Genomic DNA, 24,764 nt, shown 5'->3' on the forward strand with positions numbered 1-24,764 from the left:
CCCTTGTCACACTTGGGCCGGGCCCGGGGAGGGGTCGAGGGAGTTAAGGGAAATGTAGGGGAAATTCGCCTCCGCGTCCGGGCCCGCCCCCAGCGTCAACCCAGGGATTCCGCCGCTGAGGGCCCGCGATGGGGTGGGGAGAGGCCTTCCGCTGGGGCCGGAAGAAGTATGTTCTTGAGAAGAAAAACTGGTGAACTCAAGTCTTTGAAAATATCCCTAGGATCCGAAGAATACAGATATTCCAAATGGGGGTGCATCTAATCTCAAACATGCACACCTGTACATGCACACACACATATACTCTCTCACACACACACACACACACCAACACACACACACCTTACATATCCCAGCTATTCAGTCTGAAACTTGATTTCAGCCTTCTTCGAATGAACCATGATCTTAGCCCACCTGGAGCTTCAGTCTACTGTGGGACACAGCCATTAATGGAATGAATATCTAAAAGCATACATAATTACAAACCTTCAACCTTTAGAGGAGCTCAATCCAGTCTGGGGAGTCAGAAAAGCCTTCCTCAAAGGAAGTGATCTTGAACTGATATAGAAGTAACGAGTAGGAGTTACCTAGGTGGCTTGGAGGAAGGGGTGGGCTGAGCATTCCAGGCAGACTGAACCACATGTGCAAGGGTCCTGTGGTTTCCTCAGGAAAGGAAACAATGCCAGGTTGGCAGGAGTGCAGACAGTGACGCAGAGAATGATATGAGAAGAACTGGAGAAATAGCAGGGCCAGACCATGCAGGGCCATAGTAAGGATTTTATTGTTGGTTTTTGTTTTGTTTTGTTTTGTTTTTCCTACAAGCAATGGGGAACTACTGAAGGAATCTGGGTTTGTGTTTGGAAAAGTTCTCCCTGGCCCACATATGGAGAATGAATCAGAAGGTGTGGCGGATACCTGCCATGTACTGAGCCTCATCCCCTTGACTCATGATTTCAACACAGATGTGATGCACAATTCTACTCATATGCGTGGTTTTCTCCTGAGCGACAGAAGGATGCTTATCTGTTAGCAGGCATACTCTGGAGATGCAGAGGATTTAATGTCCTGTGGGCAGCCCCCATCATTGAGGGGTGAGAGTGGGTGGATAATTGATCTAAGCCTCCCCGTCCTCCAGCGAGATGGTTCTGAGGCACACTCTACACAGTTCCTTAGAGGATCCCCAAAGGGCTTGAACTCCAGCTGCCCACTGTGGTAACCGGCTCACTTAGAAGCACTGGTTTTTTTTCCTTCACTATTTCACTTTCTTCTCTACCTCAGGTCTGCTTCCTGTGATCACTTTCCAAATCAACTACCTGCACCCAGATCATTGTTCCAGGCCTCCTTTTAGTGAAATCCAGGCTAACGCAGAGAATGATAACAGGTAGGATTATAGCTTTGAAGAGCTGGCTGTGAATCCATTGGTGTGATGAAGAAGCAAAAAGGAATCTGCATCATATTATATGGTGTTCCAGTCATCTACTTCTGTGTAATGATTCAGCCCCAAACATTGTGACTTAAAACAAACAACAACACTCATTCTGTTATTGTTTTGCTTCATAGTTCTGGTGGTTGACTGGGCTTGGGTAGGCGTTTCTGGCTTGGAGTTACTCAGGTAATTGCAGACAGAAAGTGGCTAAGGATGGATTCTCCAGGGCTTCCTAACTTGTATGTCTGGAAGTTTATGTTGGCTGTTGGCTGGGACCTCAGCTAGAGCCGTCAGCCGATATCTCTACACATGACCCCTTTATGTGCCCTGGGCTTCCTCAGAGCATGGTGATGATGTTCCAAGAACAAGCATCCTAAGAGTGCCAGGTAGAAGCTGTGTTGTCTTTTCAAATATTGCCTCCAAAATCTCAGCATCACTTCTGTTGCATTCTGTTCATTTGAAGTGAGGCATTAAGATCAGTCATATTTAAAGGAAGGGGAATTATATACTACCTGTTGGTTGTAGGGCTATCAGAGAATGTGACATAGTAACATGCCTTGAGAATGGATCCTAGAAATGAATTCCTATCCTGGTTTCATTCCTGTTAAGACACTAAAAAAAGAGAGCATAGTTCCCATGGAATGCTTCTGCGAGGGTCTGATGTTTTTCCACCACATTAAGACACATGACTGAATCTGTCTTTCCAAATTGCTCCTGCTCATTGCAGGGGAGATTCCTACCCTGGGTATAAAAGTAGTGAGGAAACAGGGAAGAACTAGGACTGTTAGTCTGTCCAAGAGTCAGAGGTATCAGAGAAAGCAACCAACTCTTTCCCTATGATAGAGGCTGTCTTAATCAAGAGAAAAAATTGAAAATACATTAATGATATATTTGAGTTTTTGAAATTGAACTTAGGAAGAGCCAGGTTAATGATTTATTTTTCAATATGAAAATTCTCTTTATATTGACTATTGTGCCCTCACAAATGTCAAGCCATTTATTCTATTGTTAAGGTGCCCATATTTTCAATGGAAGTACTTCCTTTTAAATGCTAAGAGATATTTACCCTGAAGTCAATTTGTTTTCTCTTTGTGCTAAAAATGATAATATCATAGCAGAGCACAATCTAATTGATGTTAACAGGGATCACTGTCAAAAAGGGACCAAAAGTTCTGCATTTGATTTTCCTTTTAAGATGCACAATTGGATAATAGTAGCTACTTTTGAAAGCATCTGTGCTCATTGATCTTAATGGTCAGAAATCAATCAACAATCAATCAATTGTTCTCTGACTTAAGCAATGTATTTGGGAACACTCAATTCAAATCCTAGCACCACCATGGCGATCCGACTCCAGCCATTTATCTGTAGTTAAACTGCATCTCACTTTTTTCATCTGTCAGTAATAGTCCTGCTACTTTTGCCGTCACAAAGATAAGTTGATTTACATGGGACAACCCCTAGTAGCAAGTTATTTTCTCCCTAGACTCTGTGCCTAAAATTACAGAAATAGCTAAGAGAAAAAATTAGAGTTGTGTAGATACAACATGTAGATATACTTTGGGTGTGGAACTTGATGCCTCAGATATATGATATAGGCTTTTCTATTTAAAAAGCCTATTCATTGTTAAAAATAATATGGATTTGTTAATGATTCTGGTTATTCTATTGCTGTGTAACAAACTACCTCAAAACATACCGGCTCAAAATAATTATTTATTATTATTATATACATCATTATTTCTTACAGACAATGGGAATGTATCATCTCTACTCTATGATGTCTGAGACCTGGAAAGGCTGGGGGCTGGAAAGCTGTTGCCTCTTTCAGTCTCTTCCTGAGTCTCTCTCCTTCTCTCCATCTTTCCCTCCCTACCTCCTTCTCTGTTTCTCTACGTGGCTTCTCCAGGTAGAGTCTGGGCTTGGTCATAGCATGCCAGCTTCAGAACAGTCCTATTTCCTACATGGCAACTGACAGCTCTGAAAAAGAGTGTTCCCATGAAAAAGCGGAAGATACAATCTCTTAAGATCATGGCCTCAAACTGGTACAGTGATACTTCCACCATATTCTCTTGGTCAAAGAAGAGTTTACTCAGATTTAATGGGAAGGAATATAGATTCCACATCTTAACTGAGGAAGTTTTGAAGAATGTGAGCCGTATCTTTAATCCATCACAGTTATTTCTACTCTAATATGCCTTATTTAGCAGACACTCTAGCTTTTGGTAACAAAAGTGTAGGTCATATTGGACCAACTTTCCCAAAGTTTACATCTATATACACTGGACAAAAGATTTTTAAAACAACTACGTTAAGGCACTGGAAACTAACCAAAAGCAGCCACTAGAGGAGAGCTGAAACTTAGAAGAGGGGATGGCACTGGGTGAATTTCCCAATTTTTATGGCTTTTTACTTGAGAGCAGGCCCTAGTCCATGCCAAGCAGGGCAACTAACAGTAGTATAGAAAATCTGGAGTCTTTACTAGCTTGAGGAATAAAAGGACAGAGTTCAGAGTAACTGCAGCAGCCCAAAAGTGAAGGAGAGGATGTCCAAAAAAGAGAGAGCCAAAGCCATCTCAGCATGTGAACTCACTGCCCTCCCCGCTACATGGTACCTGACTTCCAGGGGTAGAAATCTCCCTGGCAACGCAGGATATGACTCTTGGGGATGAATCCAGACCTGGCATCATGGGATTGAGAACATCTTGACCAAAAGAGGGTTGCATAATGAAATGAAATAAAGCTTCACTGGTTGAGAGATTTCAAATGGAGTTGAGCAGTCACTATGGTGGACATTCTTACACACTGTATAGATAACCGTTCTTAGGTTTGAATGTACTGGAATAGCTAGAAGTAAATACCTGAAACTATCAAACTCCAGCCCAATAGCCTTGACTCTTGAAGACGATTGTATAACAATGTAGCTTACAATGGGTAACAGTGTGATTGTGAAAATCTTGTGGATCACACTCCCTTTATCTAGTGTATGGATGGATGAGTAGAAAAACGGGATCAAAAACTAAATGAAAAATAGGATGGGATGGGGGAATGATTTGGGTGTTCTTTTTTACTTTTATTTTTTATTCTTATTCTCTCTGGTGTAAGGCAATTGTTCAAAAATAGATTGGGGTGATGAATGCACAACTATATGATGGTACTGTGAACAGCTGATTGTACACCATGGATGATTGTGTTGGTATGTGAATATATCTCAATAAAACTAAATTTAATTTAAAAAAAAAGAATTCTCTTCAATGCTGAAGAAACAGTGTTTAGTGAAAAAAACAGCACAATACAGAATTGGATATTCAAAATAATCCATTAAGGTAAAGAAACAAAATGTGTAGAAAAAGTATAGGAAAAAGATTGGAAGGAAATATACCAGATATCAATAGGAAAAAACAACAACACATAGTGCTGCTCATACAGACATCTCAATTATGTAACTTGTCTGAACAAAATTGACTGATTTTTATGACCATGCATAGTAGTTTTTTTTGTTGCTAATTTTAGTTGAGTATTTAACTCAGATATTGTGGTCATTATGTTGAAAATATCTATTCTTTATTTTGTTTTAATTCATTTTTGAAAAAATGATAAGAATATTTGAATCTCAGAATGAAATGTTCATGGTTACATTTTTGTACACTTATGGAGGTTTTTGAATTTTTAAAAATCTATTTTTAATTTTAATTTTTTGTTTCAGTTCCTCTCACTGAAGATGGTACACACTGATTAAAATTTTTTAAATGAAAAAAAAAGAGAGAGCCAGAGAGCCAGAGAATGGGAGTTCCAAATTCAGTGTATGAACTTTGCCCATATTTCTAGGTGACCACTGAAATACTTATATATAGGGCAAACTTCAAACAGACTGGCTTAAGACTAAAAGTGCTGAATGATATTTCAGCTGCCATTCAGTCAAGTTAATTACCTAGTTTATTTTTTAAAAAATCAATAATTCTTAGAAGAACATAACAGAATACAGAGTCTTCATAATGTGCCATTTGATGTCCAGAATACAATCCAAATGTATAAAAAATTGGAAAATGTGACCCATACTCATGAGAAAATGAAATCAACAAAGACCAATTCAAGGTGACTCAAATTATGGAATTAACAAACAAAAAGTTTAAAACAGCAGTTATAACTATGCTTAAGGACATAAATAAAAACATGCTTCTGACAAATGAACAAATGCAAAGTCTCAGCAAAGAAATAGAAACAATTAGAAGAAGAATCAAATGGAAATTTTAGAATTGAAAAATAAAATATCTAAAATAAAAATTTACTAGAAGAGCTTAATAGAAAAAAAGTAGGGATGACAAAAGAAAGAGTCGAGGACTTGAGGATAAATGAATAGGAATTATTCATTTTGAAGAACAAAGAGAAAAAAAATTGAAAAATATGAACAGATCCTCAGGGATCTTTTGGACAATATCAGGAGATCTAACATCAGTAAAATCAGAGTCCTGAGAGTACAAGAGAGCGAGAAGGTGGCAGAAGAAATATTTGAAGAAATAATGGCCCACTTTCCAAAATTTGGTGACAGACACAAACCTACAGATTAAGAAATCTCAACAAAAAAGTATGATAAATACAAAGAAAACCACTTCTATGTACATCATAGCAAAACTGCTGAAAATCAAAGACAAAGAGAAAATCTTGAAAGCAACTGGAGAAAAATAACACATTACACACAGGAAAACAATGATGAGAATTAGAGTGGACTTCTCATCTGAAACAATGAAGGCCAGGAAACATCTTGAAAATGCTGAAACAAAAAAGTATCAATCCAGAATTCTATATCCAGCAAAAATAGCCTTAGAGAATGAATACAAAATAAATATGTTTTCAGATAAAGGAAACAGAACCTCAAGGAAAAATATCATACCTTGCTAACTCCAACTGAACTTATTTAAAGTCACTGTGACCTTAATTTAGGATATTAATTTATCATGCTCTTTTGCTACTCCCAGCTGTTCTGCTACTCCGTTCCACTTTGGCTGGCTGTGATCTGTTCACAACTTCCCCTCTTGCCTAATCCCACTTAAGCCTCCATTATCCTCCAGTGTATCAAAGAGTGTTGAAAGCTGTTGATTGAACCTATTTCTCTTTCACTTTAGGCAACAATCATTTTAATGATCAGTATGACATTAGGAATTTGTATATTCTGGGGCCTTGATGAATTGCTTAAAAGTTTCCTTCACTTCCAGAGAGCAAATTCACTTCACTCCTACCCAGGTGTGTTTCAGACAGAAAAATACCCATAAACTATGGTGCCTTGAAGGCCACTTTATTCCTGACTCTCCTGGTCAAGGAGTGGCTTGCCATGTGGTATCCACATTTACTTCTAATACATTTCTAATTCTAGAAACAATTTCTTAAATACTAAGGGTGCTGCTTTTTAACTTCTCAAAGAAGTAAATTTTAAAACCATCTTTTTCTGTTAGTTTTATTGAAGTATAACAGATACCATGAAATTCACCTCATAAGTGTATGTCTGAATAACTTTATAGTAAATTTGTACAGTTGTACAACCACTACCACAATTGAGATATAGAACATTTTCAACATTTCATAAAATTTTCTCATTCTAGTTGCAGTCAATCCTCATTCCTATCCCTAGCCCAAGGCAACCATTACTCTGCATTCTGCCTCCATAGATTTGCCTCTAGAAATTTCAGGTAAAGGGAATCATCACTTTTGTGTTTGTTTTCTTTCACTTGGTATAATGCATTTGAGGTTCATCATGTTGTTGCCTTTATCAATAGTTCATTTCCTTTTATTTCTGAATGGTATTCCGTTTTATGAATATGCCACATTTAATTTACCCATTTACTAGTTGATGAACACTTGGATCGTTTTAAGGTTATAGCTATTATGAAGTATGTGCCTATGAATATTCACATGTCTTTTTTTTAATTCACTTTTATTGAGATATATTCATATACCATGCAGTCATACAAAGCATACATCCAGTTGTTCACAGTACCATTATATAGTTGTGCATTCATTACCAAAATTAATTTTTGAACATTTTCATTATCACACACACAAAAATAATAAGATTAAAAATTAAAGTGAAAAAGAACAATTAAAGTAAAAAACACTGGGTGGTTTTTTTTTTTTCTTTCCTCCATTTTTCTACTCATCCATCCATCCATACACTGGACAAAGGGGTGTATGGTCCATATGGCTTTCCCAATCACATTGTCTCCCCTCAAAAGCTACATTTTTATACAGTCATCTTCAAGATTCATGGTTTCTGGGTTGTAGTTTGATAGTTTCAGATATTTACTGCTAGCTATTCCAATTCATTAGAACCTAAAAAGGGTTGTCTAAATTGTGCATAAGAGTGCCCACCAGAGTGACCGCTTGTCTCCTTTTGGAATCTCTCTGCCACTGAAGCTTGTTTCATTTCCTTTCATATCCCCCTTTTGGTCAAGAAGATGTTCTCCATCCCATGATGCCAGGTCTGGATTCCTCCCCAGGAGTCATATTCCATGTTGCCAGGGAGATTCACTCCCCTGGGTGTCAGATCCCGCATAGTGGGGAGGGCATGATTTCACCTGCCAAGTTGGCCTAGCTAGAGAGAGAGGATCACATCTGAGCAACAAAGAAGCATTTGGGAGGAGGCTCTTAGGCACAATTATAGGCAGGCCTAGCCTCTCCTTTGCAACAACAGTCTTCCCAAGGGCAAGTCCTATGGTAGAGGGCTCAGCCCATCAAACCACCAGTCCCCTATGTCTGTGAGCACATCAGCAACCATCGAGGTGGGGAAGCCCAACACCCTTGCATTCTCCACCAGCTACTCAAGGGGGCTCTGTGTATTTTTTTCATTGTTTTTGTTTTTAAATTAACTCTTTTTTTAAAAAATTAACTATATAAAAAAACATACAATAAAAAAAAACATTTCAAACAAACCATAGCAAGGGAGTAAGAAAAAGACAACTCACCTAAAATAACTACTTTACTTCCAACATGTTCCTTCTCTACCCCAAGAAAATAACCTAATATAGCAACATTTCTATGAATTTGTTCCTACCATACTATGCCAGTTTGAATGTATTGTGTCCCCCAAATGCCATTATCTTTGTGGTCTTGTGGGGCAGACGTTTCGGTACTGGTTAGATTTGCTTGGAATGTGTCCCACTCAGCTGTGGGTGATGATTTTGATGAGATGTTCCCATGGAGGCGTGGCCCCACCCATTCAGGGTGGGCCTTGATCAGTGGAGCTATATAAATGAGCTGACTCAAAGAGAGGGAACTGAGTGCAGCTGTGAGTGATGTTTTGAAGAGGAGCAAGCTTGCTAGAGAGGAACGTCCTGGGAGAAAGCCATTTTGAGGCCAGAGCTTTGGAACAGACGCCAGCTGCCTTCCTAGCCAGCAGAGGTTTTCTGGACGCCATTGGCCATCCTCCAGTGAAGGTACCCGGTTGCTGAGGTGTTACCTTGGACATTTTGTGGCCTTAAGACTGTAACTGTTTAGCGAAATAAACCCCCGTTTTATAAAAGCCTATCCATCTCTGGTGTTTTGCATTCTGCAGCATTAGCAAACTAGGACACATACCCATCAGAACTTAACAAACCATAGTCATTCCTGGGCATTCCCAAAACGTTAAATTAACCCACCATAGCTTATCTGTTCTTATTGGGTTATTGTTCCCCCTTCATTAATTGCTCTCTATTGCTAGTTCCCCTACATTCTACATTATAAACCACTTATTTTACATTTTTCAATGTTCACATTAGTGGTAGCATATAATATTTCTCTTTTTGTGCCTGGCTTATTTCGCTCAGCATTATGTCTTCAAGGTTCATCCATGTTGTCATATGTTTCACGACATCGTCCTTTCTTAATGCCGTGTAGTATTCCATCGTGTGTATATACCACATTTTATTTATCCACTCATCTGTTGAAGGACATTTGGGTTGTTTCCATCTCTTGGCAATTGTGAATAATGCTGCTATGAGCATTGGCGTGCAGTTATCTGTTCATGTCACTGCTTTCAGATCTTCCAGGTATATATCAAGAAGTGCAATCGCTGGATCAAAGGGTATCTCTATATTTAGTTTTCTAAGGAACTGCCAGATGACTTCCAGAGTGGCTGAACCATTATACAGTCCTACCAACAATGAATAAGAATTCCAATTTCTCCACATCTTCTCCAGCATTTGTAGTTTCCTGTTTGTTTAATGGCAGCCATTCTAATTGGTGTGAGATGGTTTCTTATTGTGGTTTTAATTTGCATCTCTCTAATAGCTAGTGAAGCTGAACATTTTTTCATGTGTTTCTTGGCCATTTGTATTTCCTCTTCAGAGAACTATCTTTTCATATCTTTTGCCCATTTTATAATTGGGCTGTCTGTACTATTGTCGTTGAGTTGTAGGATTTCTTTAAATATGCAAGATATCAGTCTTTTGTCAGATACATGGTTTCCAAAAAAATTTCCTATTGAGTTGGCTGCCTCTCCACCTTTTTGACAAATTCCTTTGAGGTACAGAAACTTCTTAGCTTGAGGAGTTCCCATTTATCTATTTTTTCTTTTGTTGCTTGTGCTTTGGATGTAAGGTCTAGGAATTGTTCGCCTAATACAAGGTCTTGATGTTTCCCTACATTATCTTCTAGGAGTTTTATGGTACTATCTTTTATATTAAGATCTTTGATCCACTTTGAGTTAATGTTTGTGTAGGGTGTGAGGCAGGGGTCCTCTTTCATTCTTTTGGATATGGATATCCAACTCTCCCAGCCCCATTTGTTGAAAAGACTGTTATGTCCCAGTTCAGTGGCTTTGGGGGCATTATCAAAGATCAGTCGGCTGTAGATATGGGGGTCTGTCTCCAAATTCTCAATTCAATTCCATTGATCGATATGTCTATCTTTGTGCCAGTACCATGCTGTTTTGACTACTGTGGCTTTATAATAAGCTTCAAAGTCAAGGAGTGTAAGCCCTCCCACTTTATTTTTCTTTTTTAGAGTGTTTTTAGCAATTCGAGGCATCTTTCTTTTCCAAATAAATTTGATAACTAGCTTTTCCAAGTCTGCAAAGTAGGTTGTTGGAATTTTGATTGGAATTGCATTGAATCTGTAGATGAGTTTGGGTAGAATTGACATCTTAATGACATTTAACCTTCCTATCCATGAACATGGAATATTTTTCCATCTTTTAAGGTCTCCTTCTACTTCTTTTAGTAGAGTTATGTAGTTTTCTTTGTATAGGTCTTTTACATCTTTGGTTAAGTTTATTCTTAGGTTCTTGATTTTTTTAGTTGCTATAGAAAATGGCATCTTTTTCTTGAGTATCTCTTCACTTTGTTCATTTCTAGCATATAGAAACATTACTGACTTATGTGCATTAATCTTGTATCCCGCTACTTTGCTAAATTTGTTTATTAGCTCTAGTGGCTGTATCGTTGATTTCTCAGGGTTTTCCAGATATAAGATCATATCATCTGCAAACAATGACAGTGTTACATCTTCCTTTCCAATTTGGATGCCTGCCTTTTATTTCTTTGTCTTGCCAGATTGCCCTAGCTAGCACTTCTTGCACAATGTTGAATAACAGTGGTGACAGCAGGCATCCTTGTCTCATTCCTGATTTAGAGGGAAGGCTTTCAGTCTCTCACCATTGAGTACTATGCTGGCTGTGGGTTTTTCATATATACTCTTTATCATATTGAGGAAGTTTCCTTCAAATCCTACCATTTGAAGTGTTTTTATCAAAAAGGGATGTTGGATTTTGTTGAATGCTTTTTTAGCATCTATTGAGATGATCATTTGATTTTTCTCTTTTGATTTGTTAATGTGATGTAATACATTGACTGATTTTCTTATGTTGAACCATCCTTGCATGCCTGGAATGAACCCCACTTGGTCATGGTGTATGATTTTTTTAATGTGTCTTTGGATTTGATTTGCATGTATTTTGTTGAGACGTTTTGCATCTGTATTCATTAGGGAGATAGGCCTGTAGTTTTCCTTTTTTGTAGCATCTTTGCCTGGTTTTGGTATTAGATTGATGTTAGCTTCATAAAATGTATTAGGTGGTGTTCCATTTTCTTCGATGTTTTGAAAGAGTTTAAGTAAGATTGGTGTCAGTTCTTTCTGGAAAGTTTGGTAGAATTCCCCTGTGAAGCCATCTGGCCATGGGCATTTATTTGTGGGAAGCTTTTTGATGACTGATTGGATCTCTTTGCTTGTGATTGGTTGGTTGAGGTCTTCTATTTCTTCTCTAGTCAGTCTAGGTTGTCCATATGTTTCCAGAAAATTGTCCATTTCCTCTACATTATCCAGTTTGTTGGCATACAGTTTTTCATAGTATCCTCATAGTTTTTAAAATTTCTTTGGGATCCACAGTAATGTCACCTTTCCCATTCATTATTTTGTTTATATGGGTCTTCTCTCTTTTTGATTTTGTCATTCTAGCTAGGGGCTTGTCAATCTTGTTGATCTTCTCAGAAAACCAACTTTTGGTGTTATTTATTCTTTCTATTTTGTTGTTGTTGTTGTTGTTCTCTATGTCATTTATTTCTGCTTTAATCCTTGTTATTTCTTTTCTTCTTCTTGGTTTAGGATTGGTTTGCTGTTCATTTTCTAGCTTCTTCAGTTGCTCCATTAGTTCTTTCATTTTAGCTCTTTTTTTCCTTTTTAATGTATGCGTTTAGTGCTGTAAATTTCCCCCAGTAGCACTTTTGCTGCATCCTATAGGTTTTGATATGTTATGTTATCATTTTCATTCGTCTCTGTATATTTAGCAATTTCTCTTGCTATTTCTTCTTTAACCCACTGATTGTTTAGGAGCGTGTTGTTTAACCTCCAGGTATTTGTGAATTTTCTAAGTCTCTGATGGTTATTGACTTCTAATTGTATTCCATTGTGGTCAGAGAATGTGCTTTGAGTAATTTCAATTTTTTTAAATTCACAATTGTCTTTGTGTGGACATGATTTGATTTCTCTTGTGTATATCATAAAAATGGAAACCTGGTAAGTAGGTATATGTTTAACTTTTTAAAGAAGCTGTCAAACTGTTTTCCAAAGTGGCTATATCATTCTACATTACCACAACAACCTCATACATGGTTCCAGTTTCTCCACATCCATGTGAACACTTGATATTGTCTGTCTTTTTTTAATCATAGCCATTTGTGTAAATGTGTAGCATTATCTTATGGTGAATTGAATTTGCACTTCCCTTGAGCATCTTTTCTTGAGCTTATTAGCTGCTTTATATATATTTATATATTCTTTGATGAAATGTCTATTCAAATCTTTTGCACTTTGATAGGTAGATTCTTTAGATGTATTGAGACTTGTTTAATGGCCTAATATATGATCCATCCTGGACAGTGTTCCATGTGCACTTGAAAAGAATGTGTATTCTGCTGTTTTTAGTGGGCATGCTCTTTAAATGTCAGTTATATCAAGGTGCTTGATTGGTAGTTGATGACAAATTTTCTAACTCTTCTATCAGTTACTGAGAGAAGAATATTGAAATCTCCAAAAATTGTTGAATTGTCTATTTCTCCTTTCAATTCAGTCAGTTTTTGTTACATGTATTTCCATGCTCTGTTAAGTGCCTGTACATTTATAATAATTATGTCTTCCTGATGTTGACCTTTTTATCTTTATGAAATATCTTTGTTTCTAGTAATATGTCTTGTGTTAAGACTACCTTGTTTGATATTAATGCAATCACTCCATGTCTCTTACAGTTGCTGTTTACGCGATGAATCTTTTCCCTTTTTCTTTCAGCCTACATGTGTCTTTGAATCTAAAGTGTTTTTGATGGAATGTTTAATCCGTTTATACTTAATGCACTTGCTAATATGTTTGGGTTTACTTCCGCTATTTTTGCTATTTATTTTCAATATGTCTCATGTCTTTTTGGTTCCTCTGTTTATCCTTTACTGCCTTCTTTTGTGTTAAACAAATACTTTTAGTGTACCACATTAGTTCCTCTGTTGATTTTTTTCTGACGATTTCTAAGTGTCTTTTTTTTCAGTTATTTTCCAAGCATTCTCTCTAAGGACTATAATATACACCTTCATATCACAATCTATTTCAGGTTAATATTGACTCAATTCCAATAAAATGTAACAACTTTGCTCCAATATAACTCCATTTACTCCCCCTCCTCTGTGCTGTTATTGTTACACATATCATGCTTTATGTTATAAACCCAGGAATACTGTGTATAATTATTGCTTTATACAGTCTTATCTGTCTTAAAGAAATTAAGAGAAGAAAAAGGAAATTTGTATAATTATACAGTCTTTTATATTTAGCATATGATGACAAATAGAATCCACAAGAAGAAATGAAGAGCACTGCAGATGCTAAATATAAAAGACTGCATAGTTACATAGTTTTCTTTAACTATAATGTGTCTAGGTGTGGATCTACTTAAGTTCTTTGAGATTATTTGATATATAAATTAACATTTTCCATCAAATTTGGGGAGTTTTGTCCATTATTTTTCTATTTTTTTCCTACCTCTTTCTTTCTCCCCTTATTCTGGGATTTCCATGACACATATGATGGTTTGTTTAATGTGTTTCCATAGGTCTCTGAGACTGTTCATTTTTCTTCAGTCTTTCTTTTTGTTCTTCATTTTGGATAATTTATATTGATCTATCTTCAATTTTGCCAAATGTTTTTCTTCAACTATCTCAAATCTGCTGTGGAGCCCATCTAATGAATTTTCATTTTAATTATTGTACTTTTCAATTCTAGAATTTCCACTTGTTTTCTTAAATTTTTTTTATTCTAGAATATAACATATGTGCATAAAAGTGGCAACTTTCCATGTGCAATTTAACAAGTAGTTAGCAAATTTCAAAGAATATTTTAGGTTACAATTCCACAGTTTCAGTTATTTCCTTATTATGAATTATAACATATATACAAAAAGGTAATATCTTTCAAAGTATGATTTAACAAGTAGATATAGAGGAAATTTCCAAAGTTATTATGAGTTATAATACCATAGTTTCAGTTATTTCCTAATTGTGAAATATAACATATATACAAAAAAGTATAGCTTTCAAATTACCATTTAACAAGTAGCTATAGAACAAATTTCAAAGGATGTTATGGGTTACAGTTCCAACATTTCAATTCTTTTCTTCTAACTATTCTAATACTCTAGCAATTAAGAAAAAGAAAATTATATAAAGATTCAGTATTCATAATCCTTTGTTAAATTCCATCTTGTCTGTTGCTACCCCTTCCTCTAATTCAATCACTTTCCCAACCTTCAGGGATGTCTAGGCAGTGACCACCCTAACCTGTTCCTGTTCAAAAGGGGTGTCAACTTTATGAGCAAAGGGGACACATCTAGTTGTTGTCCACTTGTTTTTAATAGTTTTTATTTCTTGTATTGTGAGTCTCTATTTGTTGAGTCATCACATCCTAGTTTCTTTTAATTTCCTCTAGTTTTTGAGTATATTAATAATAATTGCTTTGAAGTCCTTGTCTGTTAAATCTATCATATAAGCTTCTCAGGGTCAGTTTTATTGCCTACTTTTTTTTTTTTTTGCAGTGAGTATGGATCACACTTCTGTTTTTCTTTGCATGCCTCACTATTTTGTTGTTGAAAGCTAGATATTTTAAATAATATATTGTAATGACTTTAGATTCTGACTTTTTTCCTGAGTATTTCTTTTACCTGCTTGGACTTAAATAGCAGAACCTTTCTCCTCCACAGTGTGTACTCACTAAAATATCTGCTCAGTATTATTATTTTTAATCTTTAGTATAGTTCTCTAGAGGTCACCCCTGAGTCTTCATAAGGTAGTGGTCATCCAATCATTTGGTCAGATATTGTGCTCACACATCTTGAGTCTTTACAGCTTCCATCTTCTGCTGATGAACTTCTAAGTAAGTTGTGAAAAGTCCTCAAACCTTAGACAATTCTCAAGTCTGCCTTGGCTTTCACTTTCTCTGGGGTCTGTCCTAATCAGTCATGATGTGTGGAGCGTTTACCTAGCCTTGTATTGGCTCTCTCATTTTCAGGCTCTCCCCATTAAATTTATGGGGATCCACTGCTCACCTCCATTGGGACCTCAACCTCAGGCTAGGAGAGCTCTCAGTCTCCCCCTTTCATCTCCTGCCAAGTCTGCTTTTTTACTGACAACCCCACAGGTTTTTGTCCCTTACTCCAAATCGAGCCTGCCAGCTCTGACAGCAGAGCTACTGGTGTTTGGAGTCAGCAATGTGTTGGCAAAACTACAATTATCACAGGTTGAGCTGAGAATGAATGGGAATGGAAACAGCCCTAGGCAAGAAGGCTGCAGACTCTCACTATTCATTACCAAAAGCACATTTTTCGTGAATAAATGCTTCTCAGTTTGTTCTTGTTGTTGTTTTTGGACAATTTCCTGAGCCCAGAAATTGTTGTTTCCATATGTCCAGCTTTATCCTCATTTTTTTGGGGGAAAAGAATTCACTAACCTTTTCATTCTATCATAGCCAGAAGTTCCACCTTATAACCATCTTTACACAGTTTATCAGAATGGTATTTCCTTCCCATGTGAGATACTATTAATCTGTCTTCCAGCATACACACAGAGGAGTGACCAAAATCATAGAATGACTCCTAAAGGAATTTAGATTGGAATTTACACTTTTCTTTTGGCTCAAACCAGGAATTTTATCACATCAGGAGACTTTAGTCAGTCAATGAAAGAATATACCAAAGAGAGCTCTGAAACACCAAGAAGCTACCCTTGATGGTTAAGAAAATGAGAATGTAAGAGTGAGAATGACTTAGAAAAAGAGAGAAATTTAATATTTACTCTTGAACTAAAAATGTTATCTAAGTATCTATTGAAATATTTTAAAACTTCACAAAATTGAACTGATTGGGAGAAAGAATGGGGACAGTTGGAATTGGGCTGGCGGGTCATTTTTAAAGCTTTAATAATAAAAAATTTTAAAGTTTAAATTATTTTAATTGTCCAAATGCATTTAAGGCTACTTAATTTTATTGTTGTCAAGTGTCTATAATAACAATAACAATAACAAAGAGCTAAAATTTTGAGCAAATACTCTGTGCCAGGATCTTTTTATGGATATTACATTTAATCTTTCTCAAAGTTAAGGCAGGTATTTTCAGGACAAAATTGCAGTTGAGAAAACAGGCTGAGAAAAACTAATTACCAATAATGTGCCCAAAGTCACATAGCTGGTAAGTGCTAGAATCAGATCCAAGTAGGGGTCCTTGACCTGCTTAAACAATATCAAATGGACACTTACACATAGCTTGAAAATAGACTGTGTCCCTTAAGGACCTCCCCCAAGATCTGTTTACGCTATTTAAGTAGCTACCTCTTTTTTTAAAATTTAAAGGCTAAAGTTCAGTCTGGTAGAGTCTGTTGTCTGCTAACTTCCCTTCCTCCTCCTTTTTCTCTCTTCCTTTTAGCAATAGAGAATACCCCAACACCTCACACACACAAACACACAATGCCAATTTAGCTGGGTTCATTGCTGCTCAGCTAGCAACTATGTTTCTTATCCTCCCTTGAAACTAAGTGGGCCATGTGACCAAGTTTGGGCCAATGGGATATGAAGAAAGGAGTTCAACCTCTGGTCAAGTTCTTAAAGAAAAATACACTTCCTTTGACTCTATTGGGATGTACAAGATCCTCTGCTTTGAAACTGGAGATGGAAGACATGTTAAAGACAACAAAGCCAACCTGTCTACCAGCAGCTCAAAGATCACAGGTGCCTTGTGAGCTGTGAATGACTCACTTTTTTCTTTAATATTCATTTTATTGAGATATATTCACATACCACGCAGTCATACAAAACAAATCGTACATTCGATTGTTCACAGTACCATTACATAGTTGTACATTCATCACCAGAATCAATCCCTGACATCTTCATTACCACACACACAAAAATAACAAGAATAATAATTAAAGTGAAAAAGAGCAATTAAAGTAAAAAAGAACACTGGGTGCCTTTGTCTGTCTGTTTGTTTGTTTCCTTCCCCTATTTTTCTACTCATCCATCCATAAACTAGACAAAGTGGACTGTGGTCCTTATGGCTCTCCCAGTCCCATTGTCACCCCTCATAAGCTACATTTTTATACAATTGTCTTCAAGATTCATGGGTTCTGGGTTGTAGTTTGATAGTTTCACGTATCTACCACCAGCTACCCCAATTCATTAGAACCTAAAAAGGGTTGTCTATATTGTGCGTAAGAGTGCCCACCAGAGTGACCTCTCGACTCCTTTTGGAATCTCTCTGCCACTGAAGTTTGTTTCATTTCTATTCACATCCCCTTTTTGATCAAGAAGATGTTCTCCATCCCATGATGCCAGGTCTACATTCCTCCCTGGGAGTCCTATTCCACGTTGCCAGGGAGATTCACTCCCCTGGGTGTCTATCCCATGTAGCGGGGAGGGCAGTGATTTCACCTGCCAAGTTGGCTTAGCTAGAGAGAGAGGGCCACATCTGAGCAACAAAGAGACATTCGGGAGGAGGCTCTTAGGCACAATTATAGGGAGGCCTAGCCTCTCCTTTGCAGCAACAATGAATGACTCACTTTTGAACTAGGCGTAGGATACCCTTACAAATTAAAAAAAAAGAAAAGGTTAAAAAAATTTTAAAGGCATTTATTGAACACCTAGGTATGTGGCCAGTTCTGTGACTTTGGCACTTTACTTAACCTCTCTAAGCTTCTGTTTCCCCAACTGTAAAATGGGGTCATCATTTTACCTTCCTCATAGGGCTGCCATGAGAATAAAGTAAGATAAATGTGTATAGACATTAGCACAGTGCCTGGCACACAGCAAGAGCCCAATGCATGTTACATGTATTGCTTCTCACTGGGCTAGTTGCTACAGAAGGTTAGAATATAGACACAGTTTTTCCTTCAAGTACTGAGTGCCCTCAGACTCTGAAGGCAGTACCTGCTTAACGAATGCTGTGGACCTACAAAGAACATGTAGCTGCTAGCAAAGTGGTGATGATGCCCTAGGCTGTGTTTTAATCTTCCTTTCAACAACCCTACTTTTTCTCACCATCCTCAACTCTCCATCTCTTTTTTTAAAAATGGAGGGTTTTTTTTAAAAAAATGCTTTCTTTGGTAGTTGTGGGTTTGGTTATACAAATATTTGAGATCAATTCTTAGAAAATTAATACCTCATTTTGAGGCCACCTCATTACTGGATTACCAGGATAAATTTCTCTCAATAAAGAAATTACTGTTTTCCTGTTATATTACTAGAGACTCTCCTGCCCGTCCCCCATCTGGGCTTCTCTCAATTCTCTTTCAAAAGGATATGTAATACATTTAGAAAGTGACAGCGTGGTATGACTGTTCAACATTCACTTCATGTCTTCAGCAACAACAGAGTAAAGGTTAGAAATATAAGCACAGCTCCTTGTTTATTGTGATTTCACAGCCTTGGCAAATGCCACAGAACTCAGGGCTGGCAGCAGGAATTAGTTAAAACCTGCAGTAAGCCTTCCTTTCTCTCCTGCAGTCTCATTTCTTTTCAGGGTGACTGCTGGTTAATGCTTAGGATATGTTAATTTGTGAACATAAGGAATAAAAGGAAGGACAAGGAGAGGAGTGCTTGGGGAGAGCAGACTGGCAAAGGAGAAGGAGATACCAGAAAGAAGGGAACGAGAAAATGGGAGAGCAGGCACAAAGGGACAGAGGAAAGGTCAATGCAGTTTGGGTAGAGGTAAAGCAGACTTTTAAAAGAAAAAGGGAAAAGAAGTCACACAAAAAAGGAGGACCTATTTCAATTTGTTCTCTCTGGCAATGATATAGGAATGAAGGGGAGAGAAATATAGTAATAATCTCAACACTAATGAAAGTGCAAAACTGAGTCTAGACTACTGTTTTTTGCTCCTTGAAAATTGGAAAGGGTACAATTTGCATCAATTCTAAGGCAACTCCACCACCTCTTCCCATCCTGTGTCTGGTGATAAGTTATTGCCAACACCTTTGAGTCTAGAGATAACTTGGGTGGGGGGTGGGAGTGACTCCTACTCCCCAATCATAAATCCTAACCTATCCCCAGAGGGCTTGGCCAACTACATTGGACAGGACTCAAAGGTGAGTTTAACTGAGGGAGGTGCTGAGGGAATAGGTAGCAGGTTGCCCCCACAGAGGAAAAGTCCTATAAGTGGGACCCTCAAACTGTCCCTGACATCTTTAAGAATAAGGCTTTTGCTAGTTTGGCTTTCTCCATAGTCTGAGGTCGCTGACCTTATGCCTGGTTTCCTGCCAGCCTCTCCCACCTAGAGCTCAATTGTCACAGAAAAGAAAGGTGTTGATTTGCCTCCTGACTTCTTAACATGTTAGGAGAAGAGTAAAAAAAGAAACGCAAAAGTTTAGAAAAATGAACTAGAAAAATGAGGGATGACGGCAGAATGTGAAATCTGAACCCCCAATTCTATGTATTTCTTTAACTAGCTCTGGCTGAGCAATTTTGAAACAGGCAATTTATCTTTCCACAATATGCCAGGTTCAAGAAGACCTAGAATAGAGGAACATTAATATTTAAGTAAGCATCTGGCTCTGTATTCTTTCCCAATTTAAAAGAAATGTAAATTTTGCAAAAGTTTCTGGATGAACAACTTTGAGTAGTGTCTGGGTTTCCATGTCCCTCTCTCTACCCTGCCAATGGTTTTTCTTCAAACTATTCTAGCCCAAGTGCTTATTTCTTAGCCCATTCTTCTACTTTCCTATCATGATCCAAATTCCTTCTACATTGGCAAAACCCTGAGAACAGCCAGGAGAAACCTTTTCTTAAGCCTCAGCCCCAGTTCTGTTTAAGGGAAAGCAAATGCAGTGCTAGCTTTCATCAGCCATCTCCCTCCCACGGAACTGTCAGGGAGCAAAGTGCCTTTAACCACCTCCAAAGAAGCCAAGCTTGTTCTCAGGAATCTTCCAAGGAAAAACACTCAACTCCCTACCAGTGGCTTTACCTTTCACTTCCACTTGAGACAGATTTGAGTTAACTTGTCAAAAGCAGAGATACAGTTTGTGGTTGAATTTGAAAGGAAAGAAAAGAAACACACACACAAGTTGTCAGATATTTCCTCCAACTACATGGAGTTTTTAAAGCTTTATCTGCTGACTTCTACCTGCCCTGGGTATAAATAACAGATACGTCCTTTTGGAAAACCGTCACCAGGCTGAAACTGAGAGGGTTCATGTGGAAAGAGTCCATTTGCCCTGAGGGATAAAGGCAGTATAGAATATCAGTTATGAGCACAAACTCTGGAGCCAGGCTCCTTGAGTTCAAATTTCAGCTCCAGCTTTTACTACTTCTAGGCAAGTTATTTAATCTATGCCTCAGTTTCTTTAACTATTAAATGCAAATGTTAATTTTAGTATGAATTTCATAGGATTGATGTGAGGATTAAATATATTAACAGTTATCTGGCACATTATAAGGCCCTCTACTTATATTCGCTATTGTTATCCTCCTCCTCCTCCTCATCATCATATATTTTTTGGAATAGGGATCTCCAGTTTGGAACTAGTCTTCTGAGCTGCTGAGGGAGACATGTCCAGGAGGAAGAACCCCGAGGAGATAACCCCATTTTCTAATCATCTTTCAACTGTGATTACTCACTTTGATAAAGAGAATAGATTTGAAAAAAGATGTGCAGACAATTAAGGTGGTGCTTCCCAGCACTGCTGGCTAAACCGTGCCCCTACGTTGACAGCTGCAAATTAAGGGATTCCTGAGAAGGGCTTATGATGGGCACAAAGAAAAAGCTCACAAAATACAGTTTTATTGATTTTGTAATTGTGAGTTTAGGGTTGTGTCTGACACCAGCTGCTCCCAAATGAAACACTTGGAGCTATAGTAACATTTATTAGCACAGAACTGATTTACAAAACTCAAAGAGGGCAAGGGATTCCTATGAACTGTAAATTAGCAAATTGCTTTTTAATCTACCATAAAAGATCACTGAAAAGTCCTTTTAAAATCAAAGGTCTGCTAATTCAATCATGAACACATTTACCCAATGGTGCTCAAGGCAAGAGGAAACTTTAAAGGCTGCATAACTACCATTTAAAACATATAATTTAAGAAATGATTTAAGTTTAATTATAGTATTGAATGCAGGTATATGCTATTCCGAGGAGACATTGGCCTTGACACTAATGTTTGCTTTAAAAAATGGAATGCAATTCCTGCATTATGAGCCAACATAGAAAATGGTGAAGACCATTTGGTACCATAGTCAGCAGTCACTTTTGGGGCAGAGTGTGGGTGCCCCTAAACCTTCAGTGTACAGAGAAGACCAAGAGAGTGGGAGCATAAATAGGCCTGGCATAGAGATTGTAGGGTATCTACCACATCAGAGATAGAAATTATCATATTTCAGCCATCCATCCTCCATATATATTTGATAGATACAGGAGCTGAAACCAGGAAAGGTGAAGTGATTTGCTTGCCGCTAATTAGTGGCAGCGACAGGGCTAGAACCCAGTTCTTCTCTTCATTCAGTCCTCTTTCTATTATGCCAGCAGTGCTCAAATTTTAAATTGCTTAAGGATTACCTGGGGAACTTGTTCAATATGTAGTTCCTGTCCCTCCCATTCTGATTTGGTAGAACTGGAATGTAGTTACATTTTTAACAGATCTAGCACTATGAATGCAGGTGGTTCTAGAAACCAAACTTTGAGAAATGCTGCTTTAAGTCAGGAATTTTAAGGCATATGCTTTTCAATTGATTAGGTTATTCAAGTGATTGATTCAGTGAAAGTCCTTCAAAAAGTTGTTCAAATATATCTCCAATATGCCCTGTCCATCACACCAGAGGCACACTTTGTTCCTTGGTACACTTTGCTTCTCGGTTTAATACCTAGAGCAGCAATATCATCATCAGCTGAGAGCTTGTTAGAAATGCAGAATCTCAGGCACCATCCCAGACCTATCAAATCAAAAATTGCATTTAAAAAAGACTGCTAGGATATTATTCACCCCTAAAAATGAATTACATTCTGATGCATGCTTCAATGTCAATGAACCTTGAAGACATCATATTCAGTGAAATATGCCAGACACAAAAGGACAAATATTGTGTACTTCACTTATATAAGATACATAGAATAAGCAAATTCATGAAGACAGAAAGCAGATTATAGGTTACCAGGGGCCAGAAGGCAGGTAGAAGGGGTAGGAAATGGGGAGTTATTGCTTAACACGTACAGAGTTTCTGTTCAAAACAAAAAGTTTTGGTAATGGATGGTGGTGATGGCAGCACAATATTGTGTATATCATTAACATCACTGCATTTTACACATGAAAGTGGTTAAAAAGGGAAATCTTATGTTGTATATATGTTACCACAATAAATTTTTTTTTTTTAAATGCTTAAGGTAATTTGAATGCATGGCAAAGTTTGAAAAGCACTGATAAAAGCTCCAGTCCCCAACCTCAAGGGACCTGCTCTGGTTATCTATCACTGCATAATAATCTACCACAAAAGCTTGTGGTTTGCAAAACACTGGTATTATTATACTTCATGATTTTATGGGGCAGGAATTGGGGCAAGACTCACCTGGGTGATTTGTTCTTTTCATGATGTCTGGGGCCTCAGCTGGAGTGACTCAAATGTCTGGGGATGGCTGGGACAGCTCAACTAGATCCATATGCCTGGGCCTTTGTTTGTCTTCATAGGGCATATGCTGGCACTGGAATGTCCAATATGGCACTTCATTCACATGTCTGCATCTCGGCTGGGCTGGGGGGAACGGCTGGGGGAAGGTCGACATCACTCTTACAGGGTACTTGGGATTCCAGGAACTAGGAAGTGGAGGCTGCCTGTCTCTTACAGCCTGGGTTCAGAAACTGGCACAGTGTCACTTCTACCATATATTTTGGTCACAGAGTCACAGAGTCACAGAGATTGTCCAAACTCTAAATGGGAGGAGAATTTGTGGCCATGTTTAATTTGCTACAAAGCTTATTTACTGTGCCTGGGAAATGCTTAGGTTTGTGAACCACCTTAAGCCAGTCCATGATCAAAGAGCCAAACTGTAAGGTCAAAATTATAAGTAAAATCTGAGGTGAGAAAAAGGGAGATTCACTGGGAAAGGCTTTACAGGAGATTGGGCTCAAATTGGATCTGGAAGCATGGGTAGAGGCTGTAAAAGCAGAAAGAAAAGGGAGGGCATTCAAGAGCAATTTATAGATCTACTGCAGCCAAAGCCTAGTTTTTTTTCTGTTCCCCTTTCCTCACCCCAGTCCAACTGGGCCTTAGCTTCCCTTCACGTCATACTCTTCCCACTGTGATCTTGCACATAAAGTTGCTGAGTAAAAATCAGCTTTCAATGAGAATCCTATATTTTATGATTTATTGTTCTGTAAATCCACAACTTCTCTAAAATAAAAAAGAAAGAAAGAAAAATCAGCATTTCAGATTAAAGGTTCCAGTGAAATCTGGAATTTGCCAAAGGCTTAACATGATACTAAATACCCAGAGAAAACAACATCTTTGAACTATGTCAGAGACAGTGGTTTGCTCAAATCTGTATCATTTCCTGCCTATAAAGGATGGGCAATTTTAGGACTTGATTTTATAGCTATTCTATAGGATACTCAACCCCCGGAATGACTCCTAGATCCAGAGAAGCAGCCAGGAATGTATGTACAGATATGAAACTTTTAAAAAGCAGGATGCCAATTGAATATAAACTGGGACCCAATTATGTAAAAAAATAATAAGAATAAAGGTAGCTAAAATAATGGAAGAAAATATGGCAAAATATTAATGTTATTTCTGGGTTGCAAAAATATGTATGAATTTTTGCGTCTTCCATATTTCAGTAAGTTTTCTACAGGGATTATGTATTATTTTCATCATCATAAAAACATACATGGCTTAAAAATAATTTTGCTTTTGATTTTCAAAGAATGTTCTTATTTTCAAAACCACAGGTTTCAAAAACCCTGTCACGAATCCTTCCAGAGACCCACATACTAGTGTTTGCCCTGATAAATGCCAGTTCTGTTCTTCAAGATTTACTTGTCAGGAAATCAAGACACACAGAATGAGTTATTTCAGAGGGAAATGTTCTGAGATTCTGGAAACAGATGATGCTTTTTTTCAGCCTGTTGTCATTCTTCTCCTTCACTAAGATATTGTCGTCATCACTCTGGGTTTAACTCAGCTTGACGGTAGCTACATTTCTGATTTGATCTTCATCTCCTTTTTTGGTAAGTCTGTAAATTGAGGCTCAGCTAACAGCTATTTCATACTAATAAGACACTAGGACTAAATGAGAACCTAGAACGGGCCTGCGGTGAGACTGTGACGCTCACTATGTTCTCAGCAGACATGTATGCTCTGTACT

General features: G+C 37.7%; 1 pseudogene; it reads right to left on the bottom strand.

The window, feature by feature from the left end:
• The window catches only part of LOC119508439, a 49,876-nt pseudogene that overhangs the window by 800 nt on the left and 24,312 nt on the right, over positions 1-24,764 (bottom strand).

This window comes from Choloepus didactylus, chromosome 13, assembly GCF_015220235.1.
Source record: "Choloepus didactylus isolate mChoDid1 chromosome 13, mChoDid1.pri, whole genome shotgun sequence".
NCBI lineage: Eukaryota > Metazoa > Chordata > Mammalia > Pilosa > Megalonychidae > Choloepus > Choloepus didactylus.